The sequence below is a fragment of the Pteronotus mesoamericanus genome, unplaced genomic scaffold (assembly GCF_021234165.1).
Source record: "Pteronotus mesoamericanus isolate MK-2021 breed Mesoamerican mustached bat unplaced genomic scaffold, CSHL_Meso_final contig_100, whole genome shotgun sequence".
NCBI lineage: Eukaryota > Metazoa > Chordata > Mammalia > Chiroptera > Mormoopidae > Pteronotus > Pteronotus mesoamericanus.
The window spans coordinates 1645522-1655857 of record NW_026554999.1 but is presented as its reverse complement, the minus strand read 5'-3'; positions in this window follow the sequence as shown (position 1 = coordinate 1655857).

The following is a 10336-nucleotide window of genomic DNA, read 5'->3' as shown; positions in this document are numbered from 1 at the left end:
ATGACAAGAATTTCTGTGGGGTAAGCTTGCTCCCTTACCAGGCTATCTAATGACCATTACTTTAGGATTTTTGTTATTCAGCCCTTCTTAGAGCCATTATTCTTAATGGCCCTGACCTCAGGAGAATAAAGAAGAAAATGTGACTTGGAAGAGATTTGCAAGACAGGAAGCACTTCCCTGTGGTCTGTCCCTAAAAATTCCTCCCCTCCACAGATTACATTCCAAGCTAGGGAAGTACTTTATTAGGAGTTGGAAGTTGAGAGTGAGGTGGGGCGTAGGTGGTAGACATCAACATGATTAGCCTGTGGAAAAGAGGTGGGCTTCCCAAACTTCTAGCTATTGCTAGACACCTTCCTTTCAATTGCTAGCTCCTGAGCCCTGAGCTTTTCCAAATTCACAAATATCTGGACTTGATTTTCAGCAATCTCAGCAGAAAATATTTCCCTTGATGAAACATATATATGTAATTTGCTGCTTTTCTCTATCTGCTTTTAGCCAGACAACCTGGTATTAAAATCGCTCGTTGCCACTGAATTTTAATTATGTCTAATACATTCCTACATTTCAATATTTGACAATTTTTTCATCTGAAGCTTTGCCTTCAGTGACATGTTGTTTGTGCCCCAAGATTTTAGACAATTGTTTAATTAGCTATTTTGCCATCTGTTACCTCGATACTACCAGTTTCCCATGGAAAAGGGAAATACGGCTCTTCTGGTGATGGCTACCCCAGGATTTTAGTCGGCTTCTATCCCGCCTTTACTCCATCCCTCTGCCTTGACTCCACAGCTCGTTTTACATTTTCACTCAGAGCCTGTTATTTGCACTCCCATTCCTAGCACCAATTTGTTTTGTGGATATTTTTTTCAAAGACAGAAATCCAATTCTAACTTAAGGGATTTTGTTATAAAGAATGTGAATATTTCAAATTGCAGAAAGTTCAGTCAGGTTTTGTCACCTTCCTGGAGCTGGACCATATTGTTGTGACTCTGTATATCTGCTTCACTCTGTGGCTTGGCTTCTCTGAAGATGTCTTCTTTCCTGCTTCTTTGCGATTTAGTTTTGCTCTAGACTTTGGGCTCTGTGGTGCTGCTAGTTCTGACCTAGCTCCTGGCTCCAGTGTCCTGTGTTTGTTTCTTACAATTCAGAATCTGGGAAAAGAGGGCTTTGTATTCTTATCCTGGGTCAACTGTCCACCCATGGAGCAATTATCTGTGGCTTGAGTATTAGGATCTCCAGGACCAGCTGCCCAGCCCTTTGTGGAATGAGGGGCAATTCCAACACAGAGAGCAGGGCCTGGGTACTCTGACCCTGTGACCTAGGCTGATGGACAGTTGGCCTTTTTAAAGTTTTTAGTTCTCTAATAAATAACTTTTTCCATGACTTCAACTGAAAACTTTTTATGATCCCTTAACCCTAGAGATCCCATCCGGGCCCACTGGACAAAATTTTAGTTTTTTGAGCAGTTCTAACTATAAGAATTGATGTTAATGACTTTTAGTCACTCCTAATATTCTCCAAGAGAATAAAGAGAAAATTTACTTTAAAAAATCAGAAAACTCATATCCTTCAAATACCATATAGGTTTATTGGACCCTTTTATAATTCTAAGATATGTTATAGGATCTCTGTGATTTGATTTTCCCTACTTCTTTTGAAATATTTTGCTATTTTTATTATCCCAGGAATTATTTAATCATCACTAATCAACTTTTCCCAACCATGCTTAAAAATACTAAAATAATAAGGACATGCAACAATAATAAAATCACCTGGAAGAAGAACACAATAGTGAAATAAATGATCACTGTTACATAATCCTTCAGTTTTCATGTAGCATTGACCAAAGTATTGCATCAGCTTTGAAGAGCATGTAAAAGACTGGACAGATACCACCACTGGAGTCCTTTGTTTTAGGCTTTCAATGAATACAGTTGAGAGTTTAGAATTTTTCACTTTAACCATAATGGCAAATAAGAGGAAATTAACAGAAGTTTTCATATTTACTAAAGGAATCACAAGGTGAATGCAAAATAATTAGACTGTACTCTAGAGCCTAATGATGTTGAATAAATTGATCAGGTAAGCAAAACTTCAGACCATGACTCTTCAGATGCATGTTCTAAATGAGTTTTCTCAAACTCAAGAATAGATGAGTGAACTGTATATTCCTAAAGACAAAAAGGAAGTACAGCATTTTTATCCACTTTTTCAACAGGAAGGTCTTCATCAAGCAATATTTTACAACAAGAATCTGGACCATCTAATTTTGCTAAATGGGTGGCATGGCAGTATTCTTTCACATTTTTTGATGTTTATCCACTAAAAGTTACTTGATACAATTCCTACATTGAAACACTGCGAAGACAGTTATGTATACAAAGATGATTGCAAGGAAATAAATGATGTAGAAATGGAAAAAAATAGACTGATCATCCTAATTGGCACTTACAAATCCAAAAACTAAAATGTTTTCCAATAATCACTACCCTCCTTCAACAAATGTCATCAAAGTTTTTAAAAAATATTGCATTCTGATGATGCAAGTGCAAAGAAGAACCAGGAGAGATAAGTTAACCTAATAGAAATGTATTTGAAATCTGCAGCCACAATTTACAAGATTAATATGTTTTAAATTAATGCATAACAGATGATATTTATTCAAGCAACATTGCCCATTTCAAGTATATATAACTTCAAAGTCTAAAATATATGAAATAAAAAATTGTTTCCTATGCTTAAATTCTTATTAAAATTTCTAATTAAACTATCTCATACTTCTGTAAATTATTCATAAAATTACTTAAATACATACGGTGTATTTTTTAAATTGTAAGACTCATTAGACCCAGGTGGTAAGTGATGATAATTGTTTTTCCTCGTATATTGAGAGTTGATGTATTTTTATATCTTAAATATAGAGTAAATCATTTTCAAAGGTTTATTTTTTTAAATGGTTCCAAGAAATTTAAAGACATGTGCAATTACTTCCCAATGTACTTCCTAAATAATAAGGAAATAGAACAATGGAAACTTTAGTTAAGAGAAATGAATAGATCTGAGAAAATCCTTGGATTGCAAAATGTTCACATTTGTGCTTTTTAAAAATCTGAAATTTTTAAGTTGCTGGCAGACTGCTTTCTCTATGTGAAAAGTTGGGATACTTTAAAAAATAATCCATCTTTGTAGGATAAAATACTTCAAATGTGCTTACTTATTTCTTATAACTTTCAGCTCTTGGCAAGCACAGAACTGAGAAATTTAATTATTATAAGTGCTATTTTCTTATCTTTAAATGGAATTTGTAAGATGACCTTTATCTACACTACTATAAGTCACTAGGAAATAGAATTTTTTCCAAGTTATCTTAAAATTAAATTTTAAATATTGATATAAGTTTAAATTGTCAAACAGAAGGGGTTAATAATAGATTTTTTGCCATTCTAGAATTGTGAAATTAACCTTAAAAAAACAGTCTGAACTATTTCAAACAGAGCAAAGCACGGACTGTGTATCAGACAACCATGTCTTACCACCCAGCTATAACAAATGTTAACATTTACTATGTTTACTTCAAGTTTTTATTTTTAAGGAAATAGGCCAAGTACAGATACAGAGAAAAATCAAGCCTCCCCACCCCCAAGGGAACCACAATTCTGAGGTTAGTACGCACCATTCTTGTGCATTTTTAAAGTCTTGTTTTGTTTTTAACATGTTATATTAATTCTATCATACTTAAAACTTGTTTTTCATTGGACATTGTTTTGAGTTTTAAGCATATTTATTTATGTAGGTCTACTTTACCTACTTTAACTGCCATCTAATTTTTCAAATGTATGAATAAAGTAGAGTTTATTGTCCAATTCCCAAAAGAGAGACACTTAAGTTGTTCCCACCCTTTTTATTTCTTGGATGGTCTCCTGGACTGCGTCTGCTGGGCTCTGGAGTGGGTAGCCTGCAAGCACATTGCTTACAACCTTGGCAAACAAGCTATCCTAGAGATTTACTGAAATGTAATTTTACAACAGGGATGCAAATTAACAAGTTATTTATTTATTTATTACAGATAGAACCATATATACCAAATGGTAGACAGAAAAGTATAACCAAGACTAAAATGTACATTCATTTTTTTAACTGTGACAATTCTGTTTCTTTCCTGTATCATCTTGTTTGATTTAAACATTTAGGTTTAAAAGCACAGGAAGTATGCTTTGAAATTCACTGTTGCTAAAGAACTTCAGTCTTCATGTGGCAGCCTATTAAATAGGTGCTATTCACTGCCTCTTTTTCCCTTGCTCTTGGAATCCTAATCTCATTTTTCTGTCTCAATAAAAAGCTGAGCATAGATGAACTCTCATGCTAATTAACAAATCTAGAGAGAAAAAAAAATATGCCTGATGCTAAAAAGTCATGGCCTCTGACCTCTATTTACCTTTATAAGGTAAAATCAGAAAAAGGGGATTGAAACTGCATTCTGTTAACCTTAGTATGTTGCCTGAGACTATCAGCCCAATGTGCCATGATTATTTTTAAAAAAGGAATTATGGAACATTGATTTATTCATTTAACATTTATTGAATAACAAAATAACAAACACTATAATGAGGCTGGATATATACTGATACGTAAGACAGAATCTCTATATTCAGAATGCTTAATCACTGGCCAAGTAGATACAGGAGGCATAAGTAGATACACTTTGTCTCCTCACACAACCAAAAGGAGGACAACAACAAACTTAAAAATAAAAAACAACCAGAACTGCCAGAAAATCTAACTGAATGGAAGGCCAGCAACTGTGGAGTTAAAGAAGAAACATACATCCAGACTGGTAGAAAGGACAGAGACAGGCAGCTGGAGTGGAGAGGATGTGCAGCAGGGTGATGGCTGGGGGACCTGGTGGTCCGACATTTGCATGCAGATAAACCCGGGGAACAGCTCGGGGATGAGACAGACAACACAATTCAGTTCCAGTGCAGGAAACTAAAACCTCAAAACCTCTGGCTGTAAACATCTGTGGGGATTGTGGCAATGGGAGAAACTCCTAGCCTCACAGGAGATTTCATTGGAGAGACCCACAGGGTCCTAGAACCTGTACACAAACCCACCCACCTGGAAATCAGCACCAGAAGGGCCCAATTTGCTTGTGGGTAGTGGGGAAAGTGACTGAAAGTAGGGCAAGGGCCAAGCAAATGGCCTCATTCCCTCTCTGACCCTCCCCACCACACAGCATCACAACGCAGCAATGTGGGTTGCCCCACCCTGGCCAATACCTAAGGCTCTACCCCTTACAATGTAATAGGAGCACCGAGATAAAGAAATATGGCCCAAATGAAAGAACAGATCAAAACTCCAGAAAAAGAACTAAGCACTGAGGAGATGGCCAACCTATCTGATGCAGAGTTCAAAACACTGGTGATCAGGATGCTCACCAAAATGACTGAATATGAATGCAAAATAGAGAAAGAAGTGAAGGCTATGCAAAGTGAAATAAAGGAAAATATACAGGGAACCAACAATGAAGGGAAGGAAACTGGGAAGCAAATCAACGATTTCGAACAAAAGAAAGAAATAAACATTCAACCAGAACAGAATGAAGAAAAAAGAGTTCAAAAAATGAGGAGAGGCTTAGGAACCTCTGGGACAACTTTAAATGTTCCAATATCCAAATCATAGTGGTGCCAGAATGAGAAGAGGAATAGCAAGAAACAGAACACTTATTTGAAAAAATAATGAAGGAGAGCTTCCCCAATCTGATGAAGAAAAGAGATTTTCAGGAATTCCAGGACGCTCAGAAAGTCCCAGAGAAATTGGACCCAAGGAGAAACACACCAAGACACATCTTAATTACATTACCCAAGATTAAAGATAAGGAGAGAATCTTAAAATCAACAAGAGAAAAGGATACAGTTACCTACAAAGGAGTTCCCATAAGACTATCAGATGATTTCTCAAAAGAAACCTTACAGGCAAGAAGGGGCTGCAAAGTATTCAAAGTCATGAAAAGCAAGGATCTACATCCAAGATGACTCTATCCAGCAAAGCTATCAATTAGAATGGGAGGGCAGATAAGGTGCTTCCCAGATAAGGTAAAGTTAAAGGAGTTAATCATCACCAAGCCCTTATTATATGAAATGTTAAAGGATCTCATCTAAGAAAAAGAAGAAGATCAAAACTATGAGCAGTAAAATGACAACAGACTCACAACTATCAACAACTGAACTTAAAATAAAAAAATAAAAAAAACTAAGCAAACAACTAGAACAGGAACAGAATGACAGAAATGGGGATCACTTGGAGGGTTATCAATGGGGAGGGGGAGGAGGGAGAATGGGAGAAAAGGTGCAGGGAATAAGAAGCATAATTGGAAGGTACAAAATAGACAGGGGGGAGTTAAGAATAGTATAGGAAATGGAGAAGCCAAAGAACTTACATGTAAGGCCCATGGACATGAACTAAGGTGGGGGGAATGCTGGTGGGAGGGGGTTACTGGGTGGGTGGGGATAAAAGGGAGAAAATAATGGGACAAGTGTAATAGCATAATCAATAAAATATACTTTTAAAATGCTTAATCATTGTATATCCTTATCCACAGCATTGACAACAATCCCAGTTGCTTCTTTCAAGAAAACTAGAGGGATTTGGAAATGCCCAATAGGCATAATTCACATGATCAAGAGAATATGTGAATAATAATAACCAGAAACGCTAAACATTAGGGTTTTTATATCATTCAAGTATTGTATACAGATTACAGAAAGCCACTCAACTGGCTTAAACATGAGAGGGTTTATTATTACACAGGGGGTAAGTCCAAGTTTGGTTAATTCATTAGTTCATCATTACTGAAGACCCAGGTTCTTCCCATCTTTCTGCTTTTTCACCTGAGGTCTTTGTGGCGGCAAGATGGCTGCCACACTTGCAGGACTCACATCCATATAAACAGCATGAGAAGTATTTCTTCCCACTATCATTTTTTATGAGACAGTCTCTTACATCTCATTGGCCAGAACTACATCACATGCACCTTCTTAAACCAATCACCTGCAAGGGAATTACATTTCCATGATTGGCTTAGACTTAGACTACTTTAGCTCAGTTTAAAATACTGAGCAACCACATGCCAAATGTTCTCTACTACTGGGTAAAAACAAACAAACAAACAAACAAACAAACAAACCAGAGGACAACTATTATGCAAAGCTCAGGGATGTACAGATAAGGCTATAGATGGGAAATTAGAATACATGTTAAACAAATTAACTAATTTGTTTTTAAAGTTTCCATCTGACTGCACTAGCTATCTACAACAGGGAGACAAGATCAATATTGGGATGCGCCTATTCCCCCATAAAATCTTAATAATAATTTTTGGCTCCCAACAAAATACTAGCAATCTGAAACTTCAAATGGGAAGTAAAATAAAAATTAAGCATTACTCAATATTTAAGTTGCTGTTCACTTCTTCAATGAAATACCATTACTGAAAGAACACTCTTCCTTTAAGAAATAAAAGTATGTCCCTGCCTCTATGTTGTATTTTGCTAATAAGCTAAACTCTATGTCTTATGTTAATGATTATGGGAAATTCTTCTTGGATTAAATAATACTGTTGCCAATAGGGAAATAATTTCTGGAATTTATAGAATATGTTATGTCTTTAGAGCACTTTCACATACATTAATCTGAATTATATCCCATTCTTAGTCTCAGAAGGGGTAAACAGCTATAACTGATTCCTTATTTTTTAGATATGAGACCTGGAACATGTCAGAAGTTAAAAAAGTTGCCCAGATTTAAGATGGCAGAGAAGTAAGTAGAATTCACACTGACCTCCTCCCAGAACCAACCTGGAATTACAACTAAATTGGGGAGAAATCACCTGGAACAAACAACTGAACAATAGCAAGAGAGGAGCCTTGTAACCTCAGAGACAGAAGAATTGGCTTTCGTGCAATCTAACTGGTAAGGAGTACGGTACAGACCTGAGAAGGCGGTCAGGGTGCCCATGGGCAGCAGCACCAGAAAGATATTGAAACGGCCAGTTGGATCCCCCTGAGAAGAGCAGGGTCTAAACCAAAAGCAGGAATCTCTAGCCCACAGCACCAGAGCCCAAAAGGTACACAGAAAACAGCCAGCTGTGAAAAGCGGTGGGGTTGTTTTCTGCCAGACACAGGTCGCTGGAGATGCAGAGAACTGTTTAAGGGACCAATGCATAAATTTTTATTTGCAGCCACTTACCCTGATCTCTAGGAAAGGAGGGGGCAGAGTGGGCTAGAGACCCTGAGGAGAGACTGGGGAAGGAGGCTTTGGGGAGAGAACTGAGAGAGTAGCTGGCGGGATCTTCGTGCTGACTCACCCCCTATGTGGCAGCCGCCATCTTGCTGAGGCAGAGACCACTCCCTCTGAATGGCAGCAGTGTCAAAGGACCCAATAGCCTTGCTTCCAGGAGGGATTCCACCGCGCCCTGTGCCAAATCACCTGCTGAGCGCAGAGAGGCAGCCACAGAGAGTAGATCCCTGGCTAAAGGGGGCACAGAGAGGTCTGGAGACACTTGAGAAGAGACTGGGGAGGGAGGCTTTGGGGAGAGAATGGAGACAGTAGCCAGTGGGATCCCAGTGCAGACTCCTCCCCCATACGCAGCAGCATGAAAGGACCCAATAACTCTGCTCCCTGGAGGGAGTCCGCCCCGCCCTGAACTGTGTAAGGCTCCTTGCTGAGTGCAGAGTGAATAGATTAACAGCTGAAGGAGACAGCCACAAACAGTAGATTCCTGAAAGTCTCAAACAGACAGCCTAAGGTCAGACAGCGACAACATCTGGCATCATCAGAGGCAGATCCAGAAAGAAAAAACAGCAGTCTCCAACCATAGAAGTTCACACCACAAAGTCAGGAAATCAAGACAGATCAACTTAAGAAGCGGAAGCAAAAGAGAAGAGTCTCACAAATAATGGGAAGACAAAGAAATACGTCCCACTCAGAGGGAAAGGAGGAATCTCCGGAAAGAGAACTAAATGAAATAGAGGCAAGTAAACTATCAAATATTGAGTTCAAAACAATGATTTTAAGGAAGTTCAATGAGCTCGGTAAGCTCAGAGAGAATTACCAAAAACTACAGGGAAACTATGAGGAACTTACTGCAAACTATATCAGCATGAAAAAAGGACATAGAAACTATCAATAAGAGACAAGAGGAAATGAAGAATACAATTTCTGATTTGGAGAACACAGTAGAAGGAATCAAAAGCAGGCTAGATGAAGCTGAGGACCAAATCAGCAACTTGGAGGAAAAGGTAAAGAAAAGCTCCCAGAAAGAGCAAGAAAATGAAAAAAGACTCAAAAAGAATTAAGAGGCATTTAGAGAAATGCAGGACAACTTGGAACGTAATAATATCCGTATAATAGGGATACCAGAAGGAGAAGAGGATGAGGAAGGGATAGAGAACCTGTCTGAAAAAGTAATGATGGGAAACTTCCCTAATTGGAGGAGAGAAAAAGTCCAGGAAGCACAGAGGGTCCCATTCAAGAGGAACCCAGTGAGGCCCATCTAAGACACATCATCATTAAAATGGCAAATATCAAAGACAAACAGAGAATCATAAAGGAAGCAAGGGAGAAAAAGGTAGTAACATACAAGGGAACCCCAATGCAGCCAGCAGCTGAATTCTCAACAGAAACACTGCAAGCCAGAAGGGAATGGCAAGAAATATTCCAAATCTTGAAATGCAAAGGTCTGCAACCAAGACTGCTCTACCCAGCAAGGCTCTCAATTAAAATGGAAGGCAAAATAAGGAGTTTCCCAGACAAAAGAATGCTAAAAGAATACACCTCCACCAAATGAGCACTGCAAAATATGCTAAAGGGACTGCTTTAAGATGAAGAAAAAGTTTCTATGAATACCCAGTTCCTTTCAGATTCACCAACACTTGATATTACCAATATTTTTAATACTCATTAATCTGATTGTGACAATGATGTTATTTTAAATATTCTTTTATCATTTGTTGAAACTAAACCTGTTTTTGTATATTTCTGTCTATTTCTATTATTTTTTTAAAAAGCTTTAAATGACTTTTTGGTATTTGTCCATTTATTGATTAAAGGTTTGTAGAATTTTTTTTCCTAAAAATAAAAAAATAACAAAAAAATCCCCCAAAACCTATTAACCATATTTTAGATGTGTTGCAAATACTTTCCTATTCTATTCGTTGACCTTTAACTTTTTTTATATGTATATTACTATATAGTCTTAAATGTTTAATATAGTCATATTGTCAATATTTACTTGATAGCTTCTGGGGTTGAATATTTTACTTCAGGTCATGAAAATTAT